This window comes from Rissa tridactyla, chromosome 5 (assembly GCF_028500815.1).
Source record: "Rissa tridactyla isolate bRisTri1 chromosome 5, bRisTri1.patW.cur.20221130, whole genome shotgun sequence".
Classification (NCBI taxonomy): Eukaryota; Metazoa; Chordata; class Aves; order Charadriiformes; family Laridae; genus Rissa; species Rissa tridactyla.
In genome coordinates this window covers 27,500,266-27,526,954 of record NC_071470.1, presented here as the reverse complement: position 1 = coordinate 27,526,954, position 26,689 = coordinate 27,500,266, and positions in this window count along the sequence as shown.

Below are 26,689 nucleotides of genomic sequence, written 5' to 3'. Positions count from 1 at the left end.
TTTTTTTTTTCTAAGTAGCAGCTATGTTCTGCCAGCATCCCTCTAATTTTCTTCCAGGTTTTGACAAAAGGTCTTTCCTTCTAGTTCAAGCTACAATTTTCCCAGAAAGCCAGTGCCGATAAGAAGGTGTCTGACTTCAATATTTCTTAACAGAAACAGCACTTCCAGGTTTACAAGACCCCAGAGGAGAAAAATCAGGCCTGCAATAAGGGAAAATCTGGGTTTAACCGGGTCAGTCTCATTTGTAGACAGAGTCTATAAGCAGAGCTGTGAAGTCTCACACGCTGAGCATGGGACTTGCCCTGCTGGCTTCTCTCTGAGGTCCCCTGGGTTAGGGCTATAGCCATGCAACACCCTGTCCCTCCTATTTCCCCTCCCAGATGCATTGAACAGAGCAGAGCCAAAATCTGCTAACGAACAGTAATTGGCACAGGGTGATGGAGTGAGAAGGCTGGGGCCAGCACAGCTGTCAGGGGCCCCATGTTCAAAGGAGCCATGGAGGAGACACGTTCCTCAGCTCCAGCCATGCACTATATCCTTTCCCCAGCACCTGCCTGAACAAAATCCCTTTCCATGACGGTATTCGTAGGTCCATCCTAACACGCAATCTAGTGCCCCAGACAGATACTGCCCCTCGTGGATTGACTGGAAATAGAGGATTAACCGATCCGAGTCCTACATAAATGTTGAAAACTATGGCAGGGGCTATCTATAGGTGTTTGTATCACTGAGACCATTCTGATGTGAAAATCATTTACACCCAGGAACACTGGTAAATGGCTACTTGAGGGCCTTTGAGCAGCAAAGCCTGAATTCTCTGTTGCTGGGACCCAAATACTGTCTAGGACAAAAATGCTGGTGCACACACAGCAACCATGTCCATTAACAAGGCAAGATGGGGTTTCACTTTCCATCTCCATCCCTTGCATCATGACCTCCTTCTCTTCATCTCAGTCCATTGAATAAAAGCTTCCAAAGCTTTTACTGTTCATAAGCATGAGGACTTTTTCTCCGTTAAAATTATGAAGATGTCTAATTTTAATGAGTTATGTGTTGTGGCAGCAACTTGATGCTAATGAATTACAGAACAGGGGTTGGCAGTAGAGACCTTCCATAAGTTGCAGTGTGCCCAATTATACTAACAGGCTGGGTAGCAATGAGTGAATTATTCCAATGGAACATAAACCAGCATAATTGTTTTCCTGCAATTTTTATATCAAATGTCACTTGTTTTTAAAAACACACTTCTTCTTTCCTTTACCATAGTCTCCTGTTGAGGAGAAGTTTGATTTGTTCCTGATCAGTTTGTGGTACATACTAGAAAAAAGAGCACACGTTGTTTAAAGACGGATTAAGCTGTCTTTGCTTCCTCACTGGTTTTCTCCTCTGACATACCTTTAGGAAAAAGACTTGCACAAGGGCTTTCTCATGGCATTAACTTTCAGTGTGAGTAGGTTGCTACAAGTCCTGAGCTGATACAGCTCGGACTAGCTGTCATTTTGGGCTTACCTACATTCTAAAACCCATGGTGGCAACACAGCATATCACAGAAGAAAAAAGGGCTTCCTGATAGCACATTCCAGAGCTTCTTCACCCAGGTAAATTGCAGTGACACCATCCTGTGTTTGCGCCAGGGATTTTGCTGCACAGCCCTTTCAGTGAGTGCATATAGGTTCTTTTTTTTATGGCTGGAGGGTAGTTTTTTTCCACACTGTTAATCCATACTACGTAGCTTAAAAAAAAAAAAAAATTCATGGTTGAGACCTGGGCTTTCACTGGAACTCTTTGCTCCAGCTCTGGGCAAGGCTAAGCAATCGCTACATATAAAACATAGCTTACAGCAGTTTTGACTTTTTACGGTAAGGATTTGAACCAGAGCAGCTTTATGATGCCTGATTTCTAATGATGGAGGTCTCCAGCAGAGACACTCAAGGAGAAAAATTAATTCACCAGCACTAATTTGTACTTGGATAACATTTGGGGTGAAATTTTAAATAAAATTCATCAAGGAACACAGGGGTAAAAGGAGTCTTTCAGTTTGCCCTCTTCCAGGGGCACGGGTTAAAAGGATATGACTGTTGTAGTGGAAAGACTTCCCACATTTCTCACTCCAGCAGCTTGTAAAAAGAGTGGACTGGGGTTTATTTTATTTTATTTTATTTCATTTTATTTTATTTTATTTATTGCCTTATTTTCGCAGACTTTGCTGAGTACAGAGCCTTCAAGTGTTCCAGCAGTACATGATCACTCAAAGAGGCCAAGGACTGTGGCCCTTTAGGAGTCCCAGTAATGCACTTTGGCATCCCCAAACAGCCCCAAACCACAGCATCTGGCCATGTACCCCTCTCAGCAGCAAGGCTTGACGTGAGCAACGCCTTCAGCTCCAGGAACGCATGGACCATGCTTGACCCCATCTTGGGACCATGCAGTGCCATGACCTGAGAAGAACTCTACAACACCCTGGATTTAGGGCAACGTTTTGCTCTCACATGTAGCAGGGCATTTCCCCACCACCACCATCACCACCACCAACTCTGTGTGCAATCCCCTCCCCTGGCATGGTGGGAACTAGCTCCAGCAAAGAACGTGCAATCAAGATCTGCAGTTCAGATCCAGGAGCAGAATGTTTTCTTCAATTTATAATGCATATACACAAAAGGAATCCTAAATCTGATTTGTATTGTTTGTGCATATACTTTTTTCCTAGTACCAACATAGGCTTATGCATATAATTTCATTTGGTTTGGGTTGCGTTTTTTTCATTTTAGAAATTCTTTTCAGCTCCTACTCAACAACACCCTTCCTGTCTCTTTCTTTTCCTTAGTAAATTCAACTGTGTGTGCACATGGTTGCGCAGGTACACTCACACACACACAGCTTCCATTCAACCTCGCTGTGTTGCACTGAGGTTCCCAAGCTGTGCGTTTCTTATTGCCCAACTCCAGGGTCTCAGGAGCTGGAGCTCTCTCTTTCTATTTACATGAAAGTTACCTCTAAATAAGATTTCCTTCATCGTATGAGAACTGAGTTATTTCTGACATGTTGCCTGCAGCATTAGGAATGTCAGGTGAGAAGGGACTTCAGGGGTGACAGCAGCAGTTGTTACTACCACGTTACTACCATGACCATCACACAACCACTTTCAGAAACTCATGATATCCCATCTTTAGGCTCTTCTGGTTACCAGAGAACTTAAAAAAATTTAATCAGACAAATAATTTTTAAGAGGCAAAACCACTTGGTACTAACATCAATTTTTTTAAAATTCATATTAGTGTGGCAAAAGTCTTTCCAATTTTCACTGCATTTTTCCATGTTATACCATGTCCAAAATCTAGGAGATACTGTTTCTACCTGACAGATATTTGAACACTGAGGTTAGGCAATCCAAGAATGTTACTAGGAAATGTAGGAGGTTTGTGCACAATATTATAAACAACAGTGAAAAAAGTTATTATGCCTAGTGAACAAACTAGACACAGAAACAAAATAGTTTATGCTTTATAAAATATGGTAAATATGGTTATGCCATTTCCTGTTTTCCTCCAATGAATTGACTCAGTATAATCTGGATGCTTTTATTACTGCTGTTTCGGTACATGGCATATCGTTAAACAAGATCCCTGTTATGACTGAGGTGCGTCCTGAAAGAAATCTAGTGATGGGAAGGTTGATCAATGCCATCTCCTTCCAGGACTGGAGAACTGGAGACCCCCAAAGAATGCAACACAGGCACAAAGAAATGCCATTCAGACACAGGACTGAGCGGTCAATGATGAAGGGACAACTTGTGAAAGAAAGAGCCTTCAAGGGACAGAGTTTCAAGGGTGGACCTTGGCAGGCAGAAGCAGGGAGAAAGCTCCAAGGGTAGGAATGAGTAAGAAAAAAATTTAAAAAACAATTGTGGGAAACTGAGACACAGGAATCAATAGCAAAGTGTGATCAGAAGTCTATGGCACCAGAGGCTCCGAAAAGACGCAGAGAGGCTTTACCAACTTGTTTGTGCAAAAGTTGGAAGAAATGTCTGCCATCCTGAGCCAGTGTCACTTCCCATCTGTTGTGTATTCTGGATGGTTGAAAACCCCTTGAAGTCTTCCAGCGTTTCACAGGAAAAGATTCTGGGATTTTCCTTGGGGGTGTCAGAGGGGGAGGAGTCCTTTTTCATTTAGCATTTTTAGTATTCAAATTAGAAGACTTTCAGCATCCTGGGGTGAGACTCAAAAGCCTTTCCCTAGGAAGCCTGGGAGCATATCAGAAATCAATGGCATGGAGGATGGAAAAAGTTTCAAAAATGTGAGACTGGCAGGAAATACTGGCACATTTCTGTTTGATATTTACTTTCTTGGCATGCAGTGGCTCTTTTAGCGCCAATGGAAAATCCTTTAGTGCCAAGCCACTCTCAGATAAATCTGCACACAAAATACACTTTGAATTGGCATGTAGCTTTTGAGATTAAGGTTTAACCCTTGCCAAAATATGTATTTTCGGATTCTAGCATCTCTCTTAAGTAAATTGGGCAACCTCATAATACTAAAATGCTACACGTGACTGATTTGAATTTGATGCATCTGAGCTCAGCCAAACCAAATGAATGGGGAAGAGTGAGGACACCCAGTACTGAAGGGAAACCAGCAAACCAAGGTTCTGAATTAGGTGCCTGTTTTTGTACAGACATGGAGGAAATCATGGCCTGTAACCTATACAACCTAAACCTAATCTCTTGGGATGACTGAGTCCTACTACAAGAGTAGAGGTAATCTTTATGTGAGTGGGGAATGTGGAGAGGTCAAGGACACATGAGTACACCTTGCATCTATTCTTGCTAATGATTTTTAAAGCCCCTTAGCCCTCCTTATTAAATCCATGCTTGCACTATACCCTATGCAAAAACATACATTTTAAAGTTCAGCCTTCAACTGTACAGTCTGTACAACCCTGAAAAAAAAACAAAACAACCTTACATTATTCCAGAGTTCCTGGGTTTCAGCTCATCCCATTGGCAGTCCTGACCCTAAGCTGGTCAGTGACTGGGTGCAGGTTTGCTGCTGTCTCTCTCACTACTGAAGCACTGATGCGGGAGGACCTGTGATCAGCAGTGCTCCCTGCAGCAAGCTGTGAGCAATTTCTGGAGCTCCAGGTCATGTAGGGATTGAGTGTTACTGCACCGCAATATAAGAAAGACGCTCATCTATATGGCAGTTCTACAGCACAAAAAGATGTCATGGGCAGAGGTGTGGTATATACATCACCGTAAGTAGGGCCACGGTTGTTGAATCAGGAGCTACGGTGAAGATCAGGAGCCAAAGTCAGGGACCACGGGGAAAGATCTACAAAACAAGACAGTTCTGGTTGTTAAACCCATGGGCTGGATCTTTTGCCCACTTCCCACTTATTTCTTCTTCCCACATAATCAGCATTATGCAGAATGCTTCTCAGGAAGGAAAGATTCCTTGCATCCTCTTTTTCCTCACAACTTTCCGAAACAGCACACCTTCTGATAGAGTGCCTCTCTGCTGTCAGGGGTACGATGAGAACCCATTGCCACCTTTGGGAAGCTGGAGAATATCTACCTTTTGTGTGCCACTGGGTCATCTGGAATTCTTGAAATTACACTCTTTTTCCTGTGAGTATATGAAGAGAATGTCGCCAATTGCAAAGAAATGAAAAGTGTGAGATCAGAGATTAACCCAAGTAATTCTGCTGTTATCGTTTTTATAGAGAGTTTAATTAGGCTGATTTTGAAAGGCTAAACTCAGCATTAATCCAAGTTACCTGTATTCCATAATCTCATTATTATATCTCATCACAAAGCAACTGTTTAAAATATCTCTTGCGCTAAACCAGCCCTTTTTGGCAGCAGTAGAACAAGAATCTTAAATCTCAGCCATATTAGCTAAGACAAAGCCTAGCTTTGCTAAAAACTGTAGGCATGCAAAGTCTTACAGAGTGAGGTAATAGAGTAATATTAACTTTTAACAAAATACCGGAGACAGTCTATTCAATAAGGTGCAACAGTCCTTGCTTACGCAATTTCTCTCTTCTAGTGTTATTTCCTTGTCTTCAAAGCAGTTATGTCAGGTTTGTACAGAGAACCCTAATACAAAGTCTCTATCCCAGTATTTTTTGGTCTAACCAACTCACTGACAATGATGTCAGACTCTAGATTATTCTGACTGTCCCACTGTAAAATGGCTTGAAATCATGGATTTATGAAAAGAGGAACATCAGCTGTCATTCCAGCTTTCCAGCATTTGGCTAACTCTCTTCTACCCTGTCAATAAAAATAGGTTGTTATTAACAAAGCAGGAACTCAAAGGAATTGCTTGAAGCCTGTTTCTTAGATACACAGTTTACGGTATTCAGAGGAATTCACCAAAAATGTGGGGGGGAAAAAGGTTGTTTTATATATTTTCAGATCAAAGATCTCATTATTTAAAACACTGTCAGGTTGTCTTTCATCTTCAGAGCTGGCAAGCATAGGAAAACATGTTGCAAATAAAAGCAGCCTTCCAAAATGTCATACTGATTATACATTCACAAGTCAGCTACTTGAGGCTCAGCTAGAGGACAAATACCACAAGTCCACTACATGGCTTAGCTGTTGAGGATTGAGAGGCTGAACAACTGCCTTCCCTACAGGCCTTGCAGAAACAGCCATACGGCAAAAGGCATACCCAGTGACATTTCCTAACGTATAAATTAAAGTTTATGTTAATTTCTTTTGGTGGTTGATAAAGTATGGTAAAGGCTGGCATCAAGCTGCCACCTTTTTATCACATCACTTGTTTCACAGGACATATGCTGACATGTTCCATAATTTCGTCCTTTATTTTTTCTCACTATTTCCCCGTATTTCGACAGTGACAGCAGTCTATGACCATCTAGCTCTAGGAACCTAGAAAAGTTATTGTAATAGATGGTTAGACAGATTTTGCGCATGCAGGAACTTCTTCAAAGTAGTGAGATGTTCCCCAGTGTGTACTTTCCAATATTAATGAGGTGTTGAGCAATAAAAGGAATGCATGTCAAATTGTAACTGATAATGGACAATGATTTACTTCTACTGACTTTACCAGTTTTTCTCTCTCAGGAAAATATTTAGTGTATATTTTCATTAGTATGGTATTCTCAGAAGAACAGGGAAATTGAGACTATTTAATGTCTTGAAGGAATGCTTTCAACTGCAGAGAATGGAGGGGAAAAGCCATGGAAGTAATTTGCTACTGAATTTCTTCATAATTACAGGGTTACGACACATGCAAAAACAATGAGTCTCCTTTTGAAATTTTACGTGGGTGAAAGGTGAAGACCAAGCTGAATTGGGTCACTTGTTTATTCTGATGATGATGACAAGCTTGAATATATAATAACAAAGAGAAGCCAAGAGCCACATTGACATAAATGAAAATTAACACACCCAAATTGCAGAAAAGCCTAAAATGATTCAGAGTCTTTCTTAGTCAGAAATAGTTTCTACAGATTCTGGTAGCACCAGTAAAAATGGATAAAAAATAAATACAGCTTTAATTATCCCCATATTTATTAATGCCCATATAGCTTGTGTCTATATTAGTGCTCATAATGATAGTGTATTGTCTGTCTTGGAAAGCTGGCAATAAATTAATATTTGATAACATACAATAAATTAAGATGCGTTAATATTTGCTGGTATAGGATTTAGGTTTCTGAGAAAGCCATTACAAGGTGTACAACTGACTTCTTCATCCACTGATGTTCTTTACTGCACACAGATAGACAATTTCAGCTCTAATTAGAATCTCTGTCACAGAGATGGTGAATGAACCTCATGACCAGTCCAATGTCCTGCACAGACAGAAGAGTGTCACAGAACATACCCACATATGGGTTTCTTCACAAATGTAAAGACGTTATTGATAGGATTTCTTCTTCTGAAGAATGACAATCATAAATCTTTGTGAGCATGACACACCATTGTTCCATAACAACTTTTTTCTAGGTTTTTAGAGGCAAAATATTAGCTTCAGCCTTCATGATTCACTGTAATTTCCACCACTCATTTCCTCTCTTAGCACTCTGGGACTCCATATACTATCTCTTGTCCAAACACCTCAGCCAGAGATACCCTATACATTTGTCTATAAATAAATGTGAAGGATGGGAGAGCATTGTCTTCATAAAATGGACACGTCACTACAGCATTGGCTGAAAAAACTGCATCTATGCTACTAAATTAAACAGGGTCAGGCAACAAACTCAAGCACTAGACCACTGGTTGTCCATGCCACTCAATTGTTAACATGGTCCCTGGCATGGCTGTGCCAGCTAGCCTTCTCAGGCACAGTGTGAGGGATAGACAGGACTCTTCCTAATAGCTGTTATGGTCAAAATTCACCAGGTTCCCTCCACCTCTCATACTCCCCAGGCTACCCCAGCAGACTTCGCCTCCGAACCACTCTTCAAGCCACTCAGTGGGCATGCAACACATATCCTCAGCTTCATGCTACAGAATTACTTCTCTAAGGGCTGCAGCACATGATTTCAGGCACTTTGAAATGAAAAAAGTCTGTATTTGCTTCACTACAAAATGAAATATCTGATCTTCCATGGAGCGTTATTATTTAAATATGCCTGCCTGTCAAGGAATGTTCAACTACAACCACCTTGATCACTCCCGTCCTCTGACTGCAGTTCAGATCCCATCACTTTGATATTTCGAAGGCACTAGATATGAGTTTCTAGAACACTATGATTCAGCAAACTCTTCTGCTTCCTTTGGGAAGATGATCTAGATTTACAGTGCTGCAAACAAGAACAAAGCCTAGCTGCCTGGGTCTAAAGTATATGCTAAATTCATATAAGGAATTTTTTAGGACATAAGTGGGTTAAATTCACTCTTTTTTTTTTTTTATTTTGTAAAGCAGGTTCAAGTATGATAACATAGGAAAGGAGCCTGTCTGTTTAAATTCTAGGTGTCTTCCTCTTGGGGATGAAGAAGCAGGTTTTACCAGCTTTTACATAGTAAAGAATTAGACTCTCCATACAGCCAAGAGAGAGGTGTCTCTGAAGGCCTCCATGGAGATTCTCTGCACCTCAATTAATACCACTGACTCTTCAGGGAAGGTCGGTAAAGATTTATTAATGATACTAAAGAACAGGGAAATTCAATGAGTGCTTCAAAGTTACACTGACGTCTTGTAGCCAAACCTAGTATTAAACCCAGACCCCTGGGAGCCAAACGACTTATGTACAAGATCTTCCTTTTTCATCAGTATGAAGACCAGAATCTTGATTAAAAGGTAATCTAGGTAGACCTATTATGATAATTAGGGGTTAGAATACGTCTTGATAACACCTTCCAGGTGATCAAATCAGATTGAGAACTCATCAGCACTACTGAACACCATTTGAGGCTGAAAAAGGGTACCTGTTATGAATCAATGAATTAGCATTTCCTTCTAGATAAAATATAATGGCAGCATGCCCAGTTTGTCATGGTGAACAAAATGACCTAATAGGCTTCTTTCACCTCTAATTTTAAAAAGTCAATTATCTACTTTAGCAAGATGCTTTTTTTGACAAAGGCCAGCAATAATGATGATGGACATAGCCTTTTCAATTACAAGGCTTTTTTTGTGATTTACATATATAACATTTTTCACAGCATTAACAGTATTCAGAAATATGTTGAAAAGGTAATTGAAGCAAGTCTAGATCTGTCTCATGTAAACATGTGGAGAGCAAATACACATAGGGTGATTAATAGTAGCTTAAGTGGCTTTTATCATAATAGCATTTAAGCTTTATTTCACGTGCTCTGAGGTTATTTTTAAAAATATATTGTCTAAGAAGACAAATTACTTCTTGGGAGTTTTTCAGCCATTTTATTAAGAGCTACCCATCACCCCCAAAAGCCCTGCAGTTGTTCTAGAAGGAAACTTAAAGGCCAAGATATTATAAATATCGGGAATAATATTGCAATGATTGGATTTCAAGTGTATTTGTTTGCTTGTTAGGATTCACTGTATTCCCTAAAATATAGTTCTTAAAATCTATAATAGGAACTCATTTAAGTAGCAGCTCAAAAGGCAAAGAACTCAATTCTCTTTTTCATTCAAAAATATGTTTGTTTTTCGTTTTGTGATACGGAGTATGAAATGAAGCCTGAAGCACAAAGATTAAAGCTCCCAACTATAACAAAAATGTCACCTTTCTCTCTATATTGTTTCCTGTTTCTTCTGATCCCAGTATTCCTTTCCCACACCAGTATCTCTGTTTCTGTGCAGACATCTGGGCCAGAGGTTGATTTCTCAACTATGGGAAAAAATAGTGGTATAGAGTCTAAGCACATTCCTGCTGCAATTTGCCTTACTTACCTACATATACCTATACTCACCAGTCCTGCAATAGGATGGTCAAACAGCATGAAAAGAAATCCCTTTTTCCAGAAAACTCAGCCTAGCAGTAATTGTGGGTTTGTGGGAATAACTCTGTCACAAGAATTGACCTAATCAGAGCCTAAAGCAAAGAGCAAACATTCCTTTTGCCTACCCAGCTCCTTCTCCTCCAGCTATCCTACGCACACCCTTGCACAACTCAGAAGCAATAATGCATCCTCCCGAAGGCAAATGCTATTCATGTGTTTAAAAAAAAAAAGAACCGGTAGAGTATGGCCGCACCAACCCACAACTCTAAGAGTTGTGTTCACAACGCGGTCAGGCAAAGACAGAAAATGGAACGAGGAGGAGATCCTGGGAAGTGCTGTATCAAGAAGCTGAGAAGAAGTTTTCTTGAAAAGGGAAATTCACGTAAGGTTTCAAAGAGTTCGCAGTTACATTGAAGTTATTGAAATACAAAAGCGAAGATGGCTCCCCAGCTGGTAATGCCAAGAGGCAATTTTGATGGTAATTTTTGCACTATGACATCAGTTACTTAGAACAAGATATGTGCCCTTCTCAAGATGTAAATCATACGATGAAAACAGAAGATAAAATTCGTTTTTCCGTATTAGTCTGTTTGTGATTTTGAGAACAGGCTTTCTACTAAGCCTGCCATTTGTCTCGCTAGATGTGAATAACAAGATTAAAACTTCAAGGACTCTATCCTCAGCCAGTATATATTTGTGTACAAGAGTTGAGGCTTTGGCCTAAACTATTCAAAAGCCCATTTGTGTTTTAAATATTCAAACAATTTTAATATTTTAATATTCCCCCTCGGGTTATTGAGAAAAATCAAATTTAATACTCACCAACCATCTGATTTATATAAATATCTTATAAACTTTAATACTGGTGCCTTTGCGCATTTAAGAGCCACATGGGATATGAGAACAGGGAAAAGTTGCATGGAAAGTCAGTGGGAAAAGATCTGGTTTCTTAGTTATAAAGCAATAAAGGGCATGCATTTAAAATTACATATTTTAATATTTCACATACCCTATGCTGGATGCTGCAGAAAATGAGTACGTTCGGAGCTTTGCATATGCTTATTGATCGTAACAAATCCAGGTGGGGGGCCTTAGCTCTGTGCTCAGGCGTATGTGTGGTCATGCCTGCACGCTGAGGACGGAGGAAAAATCACCCTTCTGAACTCTAACTCCACGGCTGCTCTTGCTTTGTGTATTATTCACATGTCCCATCTGCAGGATTTACCATCAAGGAAGGTAAACAGGCCGTGGGCAGGATTGATGGCAGTGGAAAGACAGAATTCGCTTGAATTCATCACCTGACCTGGACAAAATTCCTCCCTGCACAGAGAGTTAATAAGAAGCGAATATGAGTACTGCGCAAGTTCCAGTTAAATCTCCAAAGTAAGCTGGGGAATGCAGGAGGGAAGCCACGGGGATGGAGGCAAGGAGAGGCAGAGAGTGGGACAAGGTGAAAGTATGCTGGGCAGGGCTCACTGGCAGCCATCCAACCCAAATCCCTGAGGATACAATCACTCCTTGTGCTCCCCAGGAGCTGGAGAAGGGAGCCTGGAGGTCTCTGAGGGGCTTTTGGCCAAGCCCTGGTAGAGCTCCTGCAATGGACTCAGCGTGCAGGGGAGGGCAATGATGAGCTGACATGACAGTTTGCTGCTGAGAGTAACACAACAGGACCTGAGGAAGGAGCTCAAACCCATCCCCTTAACTGAAGTCATCCTTTACCATATTATTTAATTTTATTTTTAAAAAGGTTTTTTTTACAGGGTAGACCCTGTCATTTTATGCTGTGTGAACTGCAGGACGATGCGGGGCCCTGTGCTGAAAGCTGATGTTGACCCCAGAGTGAAAAGGCAAATAGCGGCAAAATTCCAACGGCCACAAGACGTGACAGGAGTTGAATCCTGTAGTGGTGGTTCGACCCATTCAAACCCCTGGCTATGTTCAGACGGACGCTGCGCCCTGATGTCACTTTGGAAATTAAATGTGTTCAAAGTAAGCCAAAAGAAACTGACTCTTATCGCAGACCAAGCGTATCCCCAGAAGGCACTGTAGCGATCCAGCTACGCTGGAGCCCTGACACAGGAATAACTGGCGAAGCTTTCCCGTGATGACAAGCCCTTGGCTTGACGCTCCCTCTGGAGCGCTAATGGCTAGAGAGTCAAGGAGAGCCAGGGGAGGGGAGGCCCACGGAAAGGCAGGAGGAAGGGGCAGCCCCTGCACTGTGTCCTCCATCTCCTTCCACTCGTCTCGAGCCATGCCGCTGTAGAAGCCGGGGCCTGTTGGTGCTGTTTGACGAGAGGATGGCAGTCCCCTGGGTTTGCCAGCTGACAGGGGACCTTCAGTTGCAGCGTACCCAGAGCAGCGGGAGGTTGTAGTAGCCACAGCAGCAGCCACAGCTACAGACAGTGGGGCGAAAATCACAGAATCACCAAAAATGAAAAGGAGCTTAAAAAGTCATTTAGTTCACCCTTCTCTCCCCCTTTCAAAGGTAGGATCAAATTAAAATCTACTTACAATAGATGCTTGCCTCCCTGTCCTTAAGGAATTTCCAATTATGGACAGTACACAGTTTCCTTAGTCATTTATTTCTGTCTTCAGTCTTTACAGTTAGACATTTTTTCCCAATATCCCACCTAAATTGGGCAATTTAAGCTCATCATTTCTGATATTACCCACAGCAGACAGAGAAGAACTTTTCCCCTTCCTCGCTGAGAAACCTTTGACGTGTTTGAGGCCCCTAGGATGTCTTCCAGAAGCCTCCTCTACTTGAGACTGGGAATGGAAGGCAGATGGCAAATGACTTACACAGAAAGCTTATGTATTGGTCCATTGCGTCCAAGTCTGCAAATATAACACAGATACAGCATCAGGATAACCCATCAGGCAGAAAGCCATTCACTCGTACTTGGTTACTAGGAACAATGGTTTTAATGGTGAAATTGAGCAAATGGTAAAAATGAGAAGAATCCAACCATTTTATTGAACTCTGTGCTACAGAATTTACCTCAATCTACTTTACTGAATTTCTCTTGTTTGTTGTCAGTGGAATAGTGGTGTATGATGTGTAACTTCTTAACCCAAGTAGTAATGCATATTTTCTGACAGATACATTTATCAATTTCATCTTCAACAGCAGTGAGCATTGAATCAAGAAAAACTGTTTCAATCTGAAAAGCATACCTGGGCATTATGACCATTACTCAACTATCTCAGCTTATCCCCAAATAATACGTAAATTGCTTGGTGGGATTAATCATACTAAATTTATTAGTAGGCATTTGTAAAGAAAAATACAGCAAAACACTTACAGCATTGTTCATTCTCCCTTGTTTCTAAAATTTTCATTCACGCTTTAGTATACTTCTTTCTTCAGCAATTTCAACCTTCTCTTTAACTTAACTCTTCTTATAAATGCTCCAAATATATGCAGAAATGACATGGGAAAGCCTGAAGTATTTGTCCTGTATGTATTTTCCCAGACCAACAGCTAACGGGACTGGGGATGGCAATGGTTAGTTCTGCTAAACTATTGCTCCATGTCCGGATTTGTATGTGCCACTCTTGCTAGAGCCAAACATGAAGATGGAAGAGGGAAGAGGTGACTAGCACATTGGCCAAGCCTTTCATCCCATGATAGTGTTTTCTCGATAGAAAATGTCTAGATTATTCTGAAAAGCAGGCAAATTATTAATTTGCTATAGCTTCTTAGGAGCTCAGATGCGGCTATGTACACTGCACACCGAAACCTAGATTCACCCCTGCTAACCAAATCATCAAACTGAGGTTTCCTACGCAGGCAGTAGAGAAATAGAGGACCCTCCAGAGAGTAGCATGAAAATCACTCCCTAATTGCCCACTGGCTTAATTGAGGAATTAAAGGCAATTTCATTCCTAACTTTGTCACTTCAGCTAACCCAAAGCTCTAATTATGTATCCTTAAGAGAAGAATTTAAGGAATATGATCTCCAACAGACACTATTGAGGCCCTTTGTCTACATACGGTGATACCAACAATCTTTTCCTGCGTATCTTGCTTCAATTCCTGGCTGTAGCTTTACTGTACTGGATAAAACTGCAGCTGACCAGTTGCACTGATATCTCTACTACATTGCATTTATGACACAATACGATAATCCAGCACTTTTCTTCTACAATATTGTTGGCATTGTGACCAGCATGAGCAGAAAAACAATCCTGAAACAAAGGAAAACAGAAACCTTTTTAAAGAAAATTTCCCTCTATCTAGAAGGAAATGGAGGGAAGAAACGCAGACGTACCAATTATGTAAGCAACAAAACATTTTTTATAGGTTGTTAACAGGTATAATTGGGCTTGACAATCCCCCTTCAAAGCTTGAGACTAATTTAGTACAAGTAGGAGATCTGTAAGGGAATATGGGGCTTCCCACAGCGAGGTCACCTCGGAAGTGCTCCGTGTTGACGGTAACCCAAAGTCATTACCACCTGGCAATGAATTCAGCGACCTGTGCCAAATAAGTGGACGGTCTCAGCTCGGTTTCCAATTGTAAGGTGGCCACAGTAAGGAAATCTCTGTTATAATTAACAGCAATTGTCACCTACACCAGCAAGGCCTTGGATGCATCCCTGAGAGCTAGACAGGGATGGGAAGAGCACCTTCAATGGGCAGTCGCAGATAAATAGCTTCCGCCCAGCTGGCTGTGCCATGCTAGTCTCATAGCAGACTAACCAGTAATGTCCACGCAATCTATTTGCAGATGCAAAATTTGAAGTACTACTATTTATTTCCATTTACAGCATTTATTTCTTAGCACCCTGGGTACCTGCACAGCATTTTTACCAAAAAAGGAAAGCACCAGCTTCATGAAGAAATCCTGATTTTATGTATTTCCACCACATAAGGGCAAAAAAGACCAAACTCAATCAGCTGTCCTAAAGAAAATGCAACACAGACTCACAAATCTGACAGGGAATTTGGTTTGTAAAAGCATTACCAAGATAATGCAAGTCACATTGTTTTTATAGCTAGGATATTGCATTCTGCTGTTGAGCCAGCTGCAGTCAGACTCCGCTTGGACAGCAGATGGTGTCCTACCGTAACGCTAAGCCACATTCCTCAAAGAGGAATCTTAAACCAGCCTTTAAAATACTCTCCAATTTCCATTTAATTACTTTAATTGGCTTCATAGACTACAGAATAAAAGTGATGGGTCTGTTTAAGCACTAGGCTGAATTAAAAAGTTTAGTGTGTCAAAAAGAGTGACTTTGAAACATAGGACCCGTTTCTGAGAGTATTTTACAGTATTTAAAGGAACTTTTGAAAAATGTGATTGTACCACTGAGGTGCCTGAGTGATCCTTTTCAAAGGCACCACGGGCAAATAAGTGTTAAGCATCCCTCTGAGGGTCAGAGGAGTCAGATGCCTCGCACTTAACTGTGCCTTTCAAAATTTTCTCCTTACAGTATACTTTATCTGCATATAATAACGAGAAATCTAAACTTACAGTTGTTCTGGTAAAGGCAATGCAAAGACTTATGAGCTCACATGGGAAAGGAACGCTTTTTCTTCTTCCATGTTGTATAATATCTTGTGCGGTGGGCATCTGGTCCCCATTGGAGCTCTCAGATACCAAGTCAGTACAATTAAAAATCCACAGGTATTAAATTTATCCCTGATAAATGACATGCTGTTGCTGAGATACTAAATCTAAAGGAAATAATTTAATGCTTTCAGTCTGCATCCAAAGCCGTTTTTCCTTGTATGGTTGTTTTCCCCTGATCTTTGGGATCTGCACAAGCTCCCAGTACTTTGTGACTAATGAGGTGAACTGGATGGTGAACAGAAATGGGTTACATTAAGAAGCTACAACCCTGCTGATGACACTGGAGTTCAGGAAGTTGGTAGGTAAAAGTGAGAGGTCCTTACAGGCTTGGAACCCATCAAAGTGTTGCACAGAACCTGACTCGTGGCTAAGCCTGGTCTAAAAAGACTCCTCCAGCGATTCCCCTTTCACATCACTTACCGAATCCCAGCTGTGGCCACTGCGGGGTCTGATGCATGCCCAGCAGGCCGGTGTGACTCAGCTCAGAGTTATCTGGAGTTTGCAAGCCTAGATTGAATTTACTGTCACTGGGAAGGCAAAATTTTTTGGGAACAGTTTTGTCATTCATACTGGGAGGTGATGAAGCCTTTGCCTGCTGGAGCAGATAATCATCATCTTGTACAGCCAAACCCGGGCTGGGGTGGAGGAGTCATAAATGGTGTTATTCGCATGATTGTCACTGGATCACATTTTTCCTTTTTCACAGAGACCCTTGTAAAATTCTACTCTCTGTCTGCTGCTTTCATAAGAAAATAATTGTTCCTCTAGCCCCATGTTATAAGAGTAGTCTCACTGACTTTGGTGGGATTCTTCATATAAGAAAGCACTCTTGACCTCATGCCTTAGAGAAATAGTATAGTAGTAGTCATATGAATGAGATACCTAGTTTCCAGAAAATGTTTTTATTTTATTCATCCTTCCAGATATGACAGAGCATATGAAGGTCAATATTGTCCAAAAACATTTACATAACCTCCCCAAAAGCAATAAAATGATGAAACCCAGAATCTGCAAATTGTGGTGATTTGTAGTGCTTTGATTTATAGCCCTGTTGGGTTCAGAGTGAATGATTTCTACAGAGACCAGTCCCTCTAATCGGAATTTTACAAGAAACGGATGTGCTAAAAGAAACAGAAAGCTAACAGGGCTTCTGGTTACATTTTCAGCCTGATTTATAGAGCTGTAAAACTCTCTGTATCAGGGAGCTGACACCAATTTCTAGAGAGCTGTGAACATTTGTTTTCATCTGATTTTCCTGCAGGGTTTCTGGGCCCGCTTCATTCACAAAAGACCCCAGTGAAATCCATGTCAGGTGTTAAAGAGTGTGGGACGCTGGTGTCACAAGTGAACTGGAGGCAAAGGAGAACCAGTTTTGTAGCTGAGCAAAAAGAAACTAGTCCTGGGAATGTCTGTTTGGGGGCAGAATTGTACTTTTAAGGATTCAGGGGTGGATACGGAGCTGAGGCGGGAGCAGGTGTTACTGGGGCTGAAACAGCTAAGGGAGGTCTGGTCTGGCATGGTGAGGGACGCTGTAAAACTGAGTGGTCCCCGAGCTGAAGGCAAGCAGGTGGAGAAGACAAAAAGCCAAGTCTGGTGCTGCAGCAGCCATGTCACTGTAGCGTGACTACAGCCCTTGTACCCACTGACAGTCAGAGGCCACCTTTGTAGGGACACACTCGAACAGCAGAGGAGCAAGGTTGTGAGAAGAGGAACATCTGGAGAGAAAGAATGGGGAAAAAACCAGGGACGGGAGGTGCAGCCCGGTCAGGGCTGCAGCCCTGGTTAGTGACCACAACACTGCACAGGGACATGGTGAGATGGACCAGGTGGGCAGAGAAGCGCCTGGGAGCCTTGAGCAGGGAGGGGGTGGCAGGACAAGTGCCATGTTCATGTTCCCCTAGAGACACCATCAGGGCTGGGCTGCAAGACAAGGGACACACACTTAGAGGCAGAGCCCATGGGCAGTCAGCACTGTAAAGTCCCCCAAGGAGAACGAAACCAAACCAGTACATCCACCAAGCCAAGTGCAATGCCCAAGATAGGGGAGAGAAACCGTAGAGGAGCAGGACAGGGCATGTGTCAAGCACAAGGACCAGGAGAGGACACACGTGAGGAAATGCTTGGATCAAGAGTGGGTAGATCACCAGGACCTGTCCTCCTGGAGGTGAGCTGTGATTTGCAGCAACACCTCCCTCTGCCTCCGTGAGGATGCTGAACTATTTGACCTACAGCAGGGAAAAGCTCCACAGCTCGGATCTTGCCAGTTCTGCTCCTTCTTATACCTAGAAATGCGTAGAAATGTTTGGCTTGTATTTTCATGCCCAGAATTAAGACAATGTAAAAGTTAGAACAAAATAATCTGAGATCTCTTTTAAGAGGATAAACTGTTCCTTTCCAGAAAAGAAAGCATGTATCAATCATAGGTTATTACGGGTGCTTGAACTAGCATCCTGTCCAAAGAGAGCTGCAGGAGACTCTAATGGAAAGGAAAACAGAAAATTACTTTAAACCAGCACTTTTAAGCCAAGTGGATCTTCAGATCTAAGGCCCTGATCCAACCACTTGTTACATTCCAGGACACTTAGCGGGCTTGTGGGCAGGCACTACCATGCCCAACTGGCAAAAGTTTTAGGATCAAAGCCTGAGGTATTTATGTGTTGGCTAATAGGCTAGCTTGAAATCTCAGCTTCTGCTGACATAGCGTTTAAGAAAATGTTCTTACCTTGTTATGCTGTTTAAAGAAACCCTATTGGTTACTTTATAATATCAAATTATTAAATCTTAAATATATTATTTTTTAAAATAGTTTAGTAGTATGTCCATGTTATTTTGTTTTTAGAGTGCCAAATTAAAAAACAGTTATTAATTAATAAACCAAGGTGCATTTTATTGCCCTAATAAGTGCAGCTCTAAAAATTTATTACCACTTTCCAAGGATTTACTTCCTTTATTTAAAAAAAAATGTATTGGTATCTTAAATTAATTACAAAGATCAAACTTAAATGGAGAGGCCCTGATCCAGCTAACACATATGCTTATGAGTCATTTAGCTGCATGAGTAACTTCATAGGATTCAGTGGGTGAGAGAGAAGCTGTGATCCATGGAGCTCCTAATGTGGGTAAAGTTATTCATGGGCACAACTGTTTGCAGGACAGGAGCCAAATATAACACATATACAAATTCCCATCTAAAAGAAAAGGCAAATTAATACATAGTAAAATGCAATTACACATTATTGAATGTTCTAACAACCATATATTCCATAGTAAGTGCATGAACACAAATATGGGTTCAAAGATGCACAGGGCCTACCTATAATTGATGGATAATGAATGGAGAAGTAGAATAAAATGGAGAGGTGAAGTGAACACAGTGTAACTCTTCATGTATGAGTTTTTCTCTAATTGAGTTGTTTCTTAGATGCCATAAGCATACACAAGAAATACGCAAACAAAAAGAAATAGGGTTTCACTCAACTACTACCTTTGGACACCAAACGCGTGTGTTATGCTGTTTAAAGAGCACTTGTTTTGTTTTCTCAAGATGTTTTAGAGCACCTGGGGTAGATGCTTAGATGCCCAGTGTGATCAGTAAATAAGAAGTAGGCACCTCTAAAGATTAAACTAAAAAAAATCCCTCATGCCACACTCAGGATGCAGAAATTGCCCATGCATTTTGTATCAGACAACCACTAGCTATAACATTAAAACAGAGCCAGGTTTCTCCTGTCGCTCGTTCTCTCTGTGATCCCCTCGGCTGTGTACCGTGTGCTGCAGAAGGACGTGGCTCCCAGGGGGAGAAGGGGGGCAATGCTTCAGACCCCAGCAGGAGAAGAGGACACTGCCCTGGGAGGTGTGTACGTTGGCTTTGAACTCTTTAGGAGAGCATGGAGGGGAACTTTATTTGCTCTGAGCTAGGCTGCTGTGTCCTGTCCCAGCTGTATTTTTTTAAGAGTGATGCCGACTGACCTGCCTGCTGCTGAATCCAGCACTTCCCAGCGGCTGAGTGCGGGTCAAGTGCCTCCACACCGCCTCTTTGAGTCGAGCTTCCTTGGGAGTGAGTTACATAGCTGCTTTGTTCCTGGCTTTCAGGAGGTGGTGTTATGCCTCTAGGAAACCGTGGAGTCCAACACAGGAGCACCAACTGGTTCTAGACGGTAGAGAGCGTGCTAAATTGCTCTCTGAGATGTAGACACCTGTAGTTTACCGGTGCTCCGGGACAAGCAGAATCCGAGTGACCAACTCGTCTCCCGCAACGCTGAAACTCTGCAGCTGGGAGAGATGGGATAATTCCCTTTGTGGCTTGTCCTCCTTATTAAAATATGCATGGATACCTCAGTCCCCCTGGGCCGGGCTGTGGATGCATTAGACACCCTGCAAGTTCTTCTTATGAATTGCCAGTAAAGGAGATGGATTGCAAATGTTTATGTTCCTGCGCCTATTTTGCCCCTATGAAATAAACGCTGCTGCCAGGCACGATACAATGCAGCCAGTGTCTTCAGCAGCATTCTTGCTGCTGTTTACTCTGAACTGCGTCTTGGGGGGGGATGCTTCTATTTCTTCACCTCCCTGCCCCCCCCCACCTGTGCTTTAGCAGTCTCTACATGGAAGATGTTGTGATCGCCTGCAAGAGGTTCACTTCATCTCCGCTGCACCCTGGCTGGCTCTTTTAACTGGATCTTTTTTTTCGCAGAGTAATTTCTCTGAAATTACTCTCCTGTCTGGCTGTGCTTGGCTGTCCTTGGCTGTCCATACACCCTGCTCATCCCCTGGAAGTACTTCTACTCTGGATGCTACCACAGTATGGTAGGAATATTACAAAAGGTGCAATTATTTTGACAGGCCTTTCTTCCTGGAGCACATTCGGGATGCTGATGACTGGGTCTTTTGTTCATATACGCAATATGTAAAGTATACAAATGCTCTCTTTGTGTTTACACAGGAGAAAAAGAACATGATCAAGCCTTAGTAATCCCCTATTTCTCACTTGCAATTAGACTTTAAAATAAAAGATCCTATTCATATCAACAAAGAGTTTTGTGAAAGAGGAAGTGCCACTCTTTTCTTGGTGACATTGTCACCTCACAGAGCTCAGCTGCCGCGGCTTTCTAACCGGCCCTCCCTTGCAACCTCCATTTTGCCACTGCAACCATTATCAACGTCATAGCTCTAAATCTCATCAGGTAACTGATCCAAGTTTAAAAATGCCATGAAATGTTTTGTGACGCATAGCGAAGAGGGCCTTCTGTCACGTAAAGGGGGAAATGAGGAATGGGGATAACGAGGAGCAGACAAGCCAGTACCACCTCTAAATGCCTCAAAATGCGAAGCCACATCACCAGGCACGATACTACTATTTCACAGGTTCGTCAGGTGCTCCTTACCTGCCTGAGCATGCACATTCCTGTGTAAGCAGTGGTGCTGCTGCCACTGAGTTTATATTCAGGCCAAACTCTGATGGAGGATGCAGGGAGCTCCATCTGAAGGGAGCAGCCAGTAGAGGTAAGGGTTAATCATAGCTGGAACAGGGAAGAGCTGTATTGCTTTCTACTAGATCATCCAAAATAGTGCCCCTTCTGGTTTTTTTCCCCCTTTGTGCAAGGATTGCTTTAGTCTTTTTTGAATGTGAGCTAACTTTGCTTATCAGTACCCAAAAAGCAAGTCCCTGCAGGGTCCCCACTGACAAACGCTGCCAGGCAGTCATGCCCTTTCCTCTGCTCTGAAAGCGGTAATTAGAGAGATGCAATTTTCCAGTAGTGCTTGACAGCCTACATCAAAGGCACAGAAACTGTTTCTGGACATTGAAAAGATAAAATTCTAATACTAACTGATGCCTCCTTCAGTTTTTATTGCAGTTCAATGTAAACAGATGCTGCTGGTTTTGAAAGTGTATGTTCAGATCTGTCAGAGTATATATATTGCAGCGGTGATATCTACTGTAGTAAACGCTGATATTTACCATCACGTGCATATACTTGATTCAGTCATCTCTATGGCATTAGCTGTATGTGTGCTTACGCATTCACAGATGTCTGTCTTTATATATACATGCATCCAAACACAAACACATGCATATGAATTAAATGGAAACTGTAACCCAATCTTAACCAGGGTTTTAAATTAATCATAATACACGCACATACTTACAAACATCGGGCTATATTTAACTTTCACATAAGCGGTGTAGGACTATTATCTTCTGTGGAGCTCTACAGTTTATGAGTCAGACCCGAAGCCTGTTAGTTAGCCGGTGGAAAGACGCCACTGACTTTATTGGGCTTTGGACCAGACCCGAAGCCAATGGTTAATTGTCTCATATAATATAACTTTCCCTTCCAGCAAACTTAAGATAAACCTAGATTCTAATTCCAATAACTCTCTATAATTTTTTCCAAACAAATTCCTTATGGAATGGAAATGCTCATTTTTGTTCTGGGCATTTTTCAATGCTTTCGCGTTTCTTTGTTTTTAAAATCGATTCAGTCACGTTAAACATTATGCAAGCTTGAAAAAGATCACAGTCTACAACTATCCAAACTGAAATTCTCATACATACACAGCTCAGAAATAAATGTCATTAGAAACTTCAAACTTGGCTGGTATTAAAGCCATCTTTGAGGAAGGGAAAACAATTCACATTTGAAGAAATTCAGCCTGGTGTTTTAGAAAGTAAGAATAGTTTAGGATTACATGTCCATCTCAGCTTTCTCATTTTATTATATGCCCTGTACAACTTTCTATTTTCTTTCCAGGTTTTTTAACTTGGATTGATTTTGAATATGCATTTGAAAGATGCAATTATTTAGAAGGAAAACTAACATGCATGCACTGAGCTTCTTGAATTAAAGGGAGAGCTGTTCTAAAGATCTGTATTTGAACTCCAAGCTAATAAGGCTGTTAAATTCATCCAAATTCAGGTATCACAGCTGACAGAAATGCAGTTAAAGACATTTCATTTTTAAGAAATTACTCTTGAAGAGTCTTTTGACTAAAGATGCTGCCAGTCCTCCTTTGAACAATGTCTAAATTAAAATTCTGAGTTAAAAGCTCATCTAAGCTTTCTGAACGTAGATACTGGATATGCAGTTAATACTTAGGCTGTCTATAAAAAGGATGTGGCTGAAGTTTCTTAGCTGTGCTAATCACTAAAGAAAGTTTGGATTACTGTTTTGATTACATGTGGGTTACTATTTATATCGATACAGTTGTTATCTGATACCATCACTGTTGCGGAGACATCGTGCTGCCTTCTGGCACTACAGGCTCTCAGCTGTCGGGGGTCTCACAGGGTACTCGAGTTCGGGTTCCCGGCTAAGAGGCAACCAGGAACATCCCTGTTCAGGAGCCTACAGCCTCTGGATAGTCAGGTAGGTGCTTCCAGCCACAATTAATCCAAGGCAATTAAAGTGTTAAAGTGTCTTGAAAACCACTCACTCCTGTTTCTATCTATTCCAGTCCCTCAGTCACACATATATTGTATTTTGCAACTTTGTTTTTTGTTTTATAAGTAGAATTTAGTGTGTACTGTTTATCTAGCCTCCTACCCAGAGAAGACTGACAATGTCACAGAAAGAAAAATCTTTGGTCAGACTGACAACATCTACGACATCCCACTGTCTCTTCTTGTGGTATACCACCGAGGCAGCTTTCACTGTAAATCCAAAGCTCGTTATGAGGTTTTGCAAAGCACTTAAGGCTTTTAGTGAGTAGAGCGTGAGGACCAGATGCTCCCCAAGACTAATGCACACAAGCTTGGTGTAATGTGAGGGCGGGTCTCAGAGCCCCAGAAAAATCTCTTCCAGTCCTTTGCTGATGTAAATGGGGACAGGTCCATTGGCTTACATCTAACTGCATTTACAGTGTAAGACAATCACCCCTTGAGTTTTAAAGCATCCCATCCTTACTTCTGTATTTGTGTTAGCTGACATTTGCATAATAATGCCCAATGCACACAAAACTTTGCGTCAAAAGAAAGTTGTTCCTTCCCCCCAGCTTGTCTTTTGGAAATAATTCTGAAAGAGAATAATTCCCGAGAGCTTCTCTGCACCACTTGCAGTCTTCCAGTTAACATAATACTGTCATCCTTTGCTACCAGGCCTCTTTCCCTCCCACTGCCACTTCCTTTCTCTCTGGCATGAGAAGGGAGCCTGAGTCATAGTGAAAGCTCTAACTACTGCCTCCCCCGGGTGCTCTTTCTCTTTCTACCCCTCCATCAGGGCAGTGACTGTAGTGGTCAGAGGGTCTTCAATGTGTTTGTTGTCATACAGCACCTCTTTCTCCAATGTACATCAAGTGCACATCCCGCCCTGCCTGTTGCTGCGTGTCCTATACAAAACACTTACGACAAAAGCATTGCTCAATTCGGATAAAAGAAAATTTAGTTTGGGCTGCATCTTTTCATGCCTGGGTCCCTGGATCTCAGTCCTGCCGAATGCTGATCACCCGGACCCTGCTGCCCTGTTGTCTGCCCCAGCTTTCATGGGAGTGGGCCATAGTCATAAAATCACTCAAATTTTGAACATTGTTCCTACAAACCTCCCTCCCAAGGTTTGTCTTACAGCTCACTAGCAAGGCCTGAGTCTGTACTATTTAACAGAGTAGTTTTGATCTCTGTGCAAACCTAGGAAAGAGGTTCATTTCTCTTCCACAGGGCTAAGCAAGAAGAAATGCTAAGAGATGTTCACGCCATCACGAGAATCAGTTGTTGGCTGAGGGGACTCTGTACCACACCAGGCAGCAGCACGAAGGTGTGCCGGATGCAGGCACTCATCTCCCACCTCCCAGTAGGAGTTTTGCTCCATGCTGTGGTGGGGTCCTCAGCTGCAGGCACTTCCCGGGATGAAAAGGGCAGCTTTGCACGGTGGATTTATTGCACATTCCTGGTCACACGAGGGAGACTGTGTCCAGGTAGCTCCCTCTCTTGCTCTCCCTTTAATCACTGCAGGGTGGGAACCGGATCCAGCCTGGAGGGATAAAAGGTTTCGGAGATGAAGAAGTACAATGGCACAGAGTTAATGTCGACCGATTTACTGTTGTAAGCAAATCACTACCAAATCTCTCTTGTGCAGCATGTTACAATTTACTACTCGTAGATAAATGAGTCAGAGCTGTTGCTTCTGGTTCTGCCTCCAGCTTCTCCTGCCGCAGAGCCGGACAGACAATGGGTCCGTGTTGCAGAGGGGCCTCGGGCCAGCCCAAAGGAGCTGTGTGTTGCAATGCCCATTATCGCAATGCCTCATTTTTAGGCTCCCTGCTGCGGAACAGATTGCTCAGGCCAGGGACAGACACCACTGTGCTTCACACAAGGTGTAGAGAGAGTTAAAAGTTAATGAAAGGAAACTTCAGTAATCCACAGACTCCTTGGGTTAGAATATGTATATCTATTTTTATATATATAGTGAGACCCGGCACTGTGATAGGCAGGAAGAAGGTGTCTCTTTCTGCCATAAAGTCCCTTGCAGTTAAGTGCCGAAGCCATATCAGCCTGCTTTTGTGGAAAACTAGGGAGGGGGAGAACCACATCATTGCACCCAACAGCTCACTGGGTAGAGTATGTTATATCCTAAGCAATGGGGAACTTACTTGCCAGTCTCTGCTGAATTTAGTTTGAACGGCTCTACGGCTCGGAGGAGTGTGCTGGCCACAGGGCTATTTAAGCAACTGCTCTTTCTTGCACTCTCTGGCCACCTCTTTGTCTAATATAAAATCAAGAGTATCATTAGGAGAGATGAAGAGCAATTATCGCTGAGTTCCTAATAAATTGGTGATTGGGATTTTCACTTTGCATACAAAATACCTGAGTTCAGCTGTTTACCTGAAATCAGGCGGTACCAGGAGTTAGTGCCAAGCATCCTGTTTCTGCGTGAAGGTGTCCAGCCAGTTTGTTCAACAGACCTTTCACTTCCCGGATCTTTAGGAAGAAGGTCGGATGCGGTTCGGGAGACTCACACAAGATGATGAGCCTGGATTTAAGCATACGAGTACTACTGGGAAGCATGCTCACCCCCTCCCCTCTGCCTGGCCTTTACAATGGGTAAGTTAGGCAGCTTCCCTGCTCTGCCTCTGATTTCTGAAGGTTGTGTTCCCAAGCACAATCCTGAGCAGCAGGAGGCTGCTGCTGCTGTGCCTAACTCGCTGCATTTAGCCTGCCCTCACTTTTGAAAACGGGCTTTTTAGCTCCTAATTCACTTGAGCACTACGGAAAACGTTAGATAAAGCATTCAGCCAGGGGCACCGATTCGTGTTTCGAGTTAAACAGCGAATTCAGGAGGAAACCCTGAAAACACGACAAATTCAGAGCAGACAATAAATCCACGGTTTAACCGAAGATTTGCTCAGCAGATTTTCCCCGTAGCCTTTTTTCTCCGGGGCTAAAGCTGAAAGAGAACCTATCCTTACTCTTTTAACAGCTAAGACACCAGCTGCCCACCCCTCTGCCCGAAGCCGAAGCCGGCTCTGGGCGCAATGCCGCGGCGTTTCCCGGCCGGGGCTCCGGGAGCCCGCACGGAGCCGGTGCCGGGCAAAGGCGCTCGGGAGGCTGCGTCCGTGTCGGGTAACGGAGCCGTTCCCCTCTTTTGTGGGAATCAGAGTAGAAAAATGGCGTCCCCTTTTATTTCGTGTGTGGTTCTGCGGGTGTTTGCTCTTTCGCCGTGCTCTGGCTACTGTGGGCTTTATTTCCTACCCTCTGTGGAAAGTGTCGCATGAAG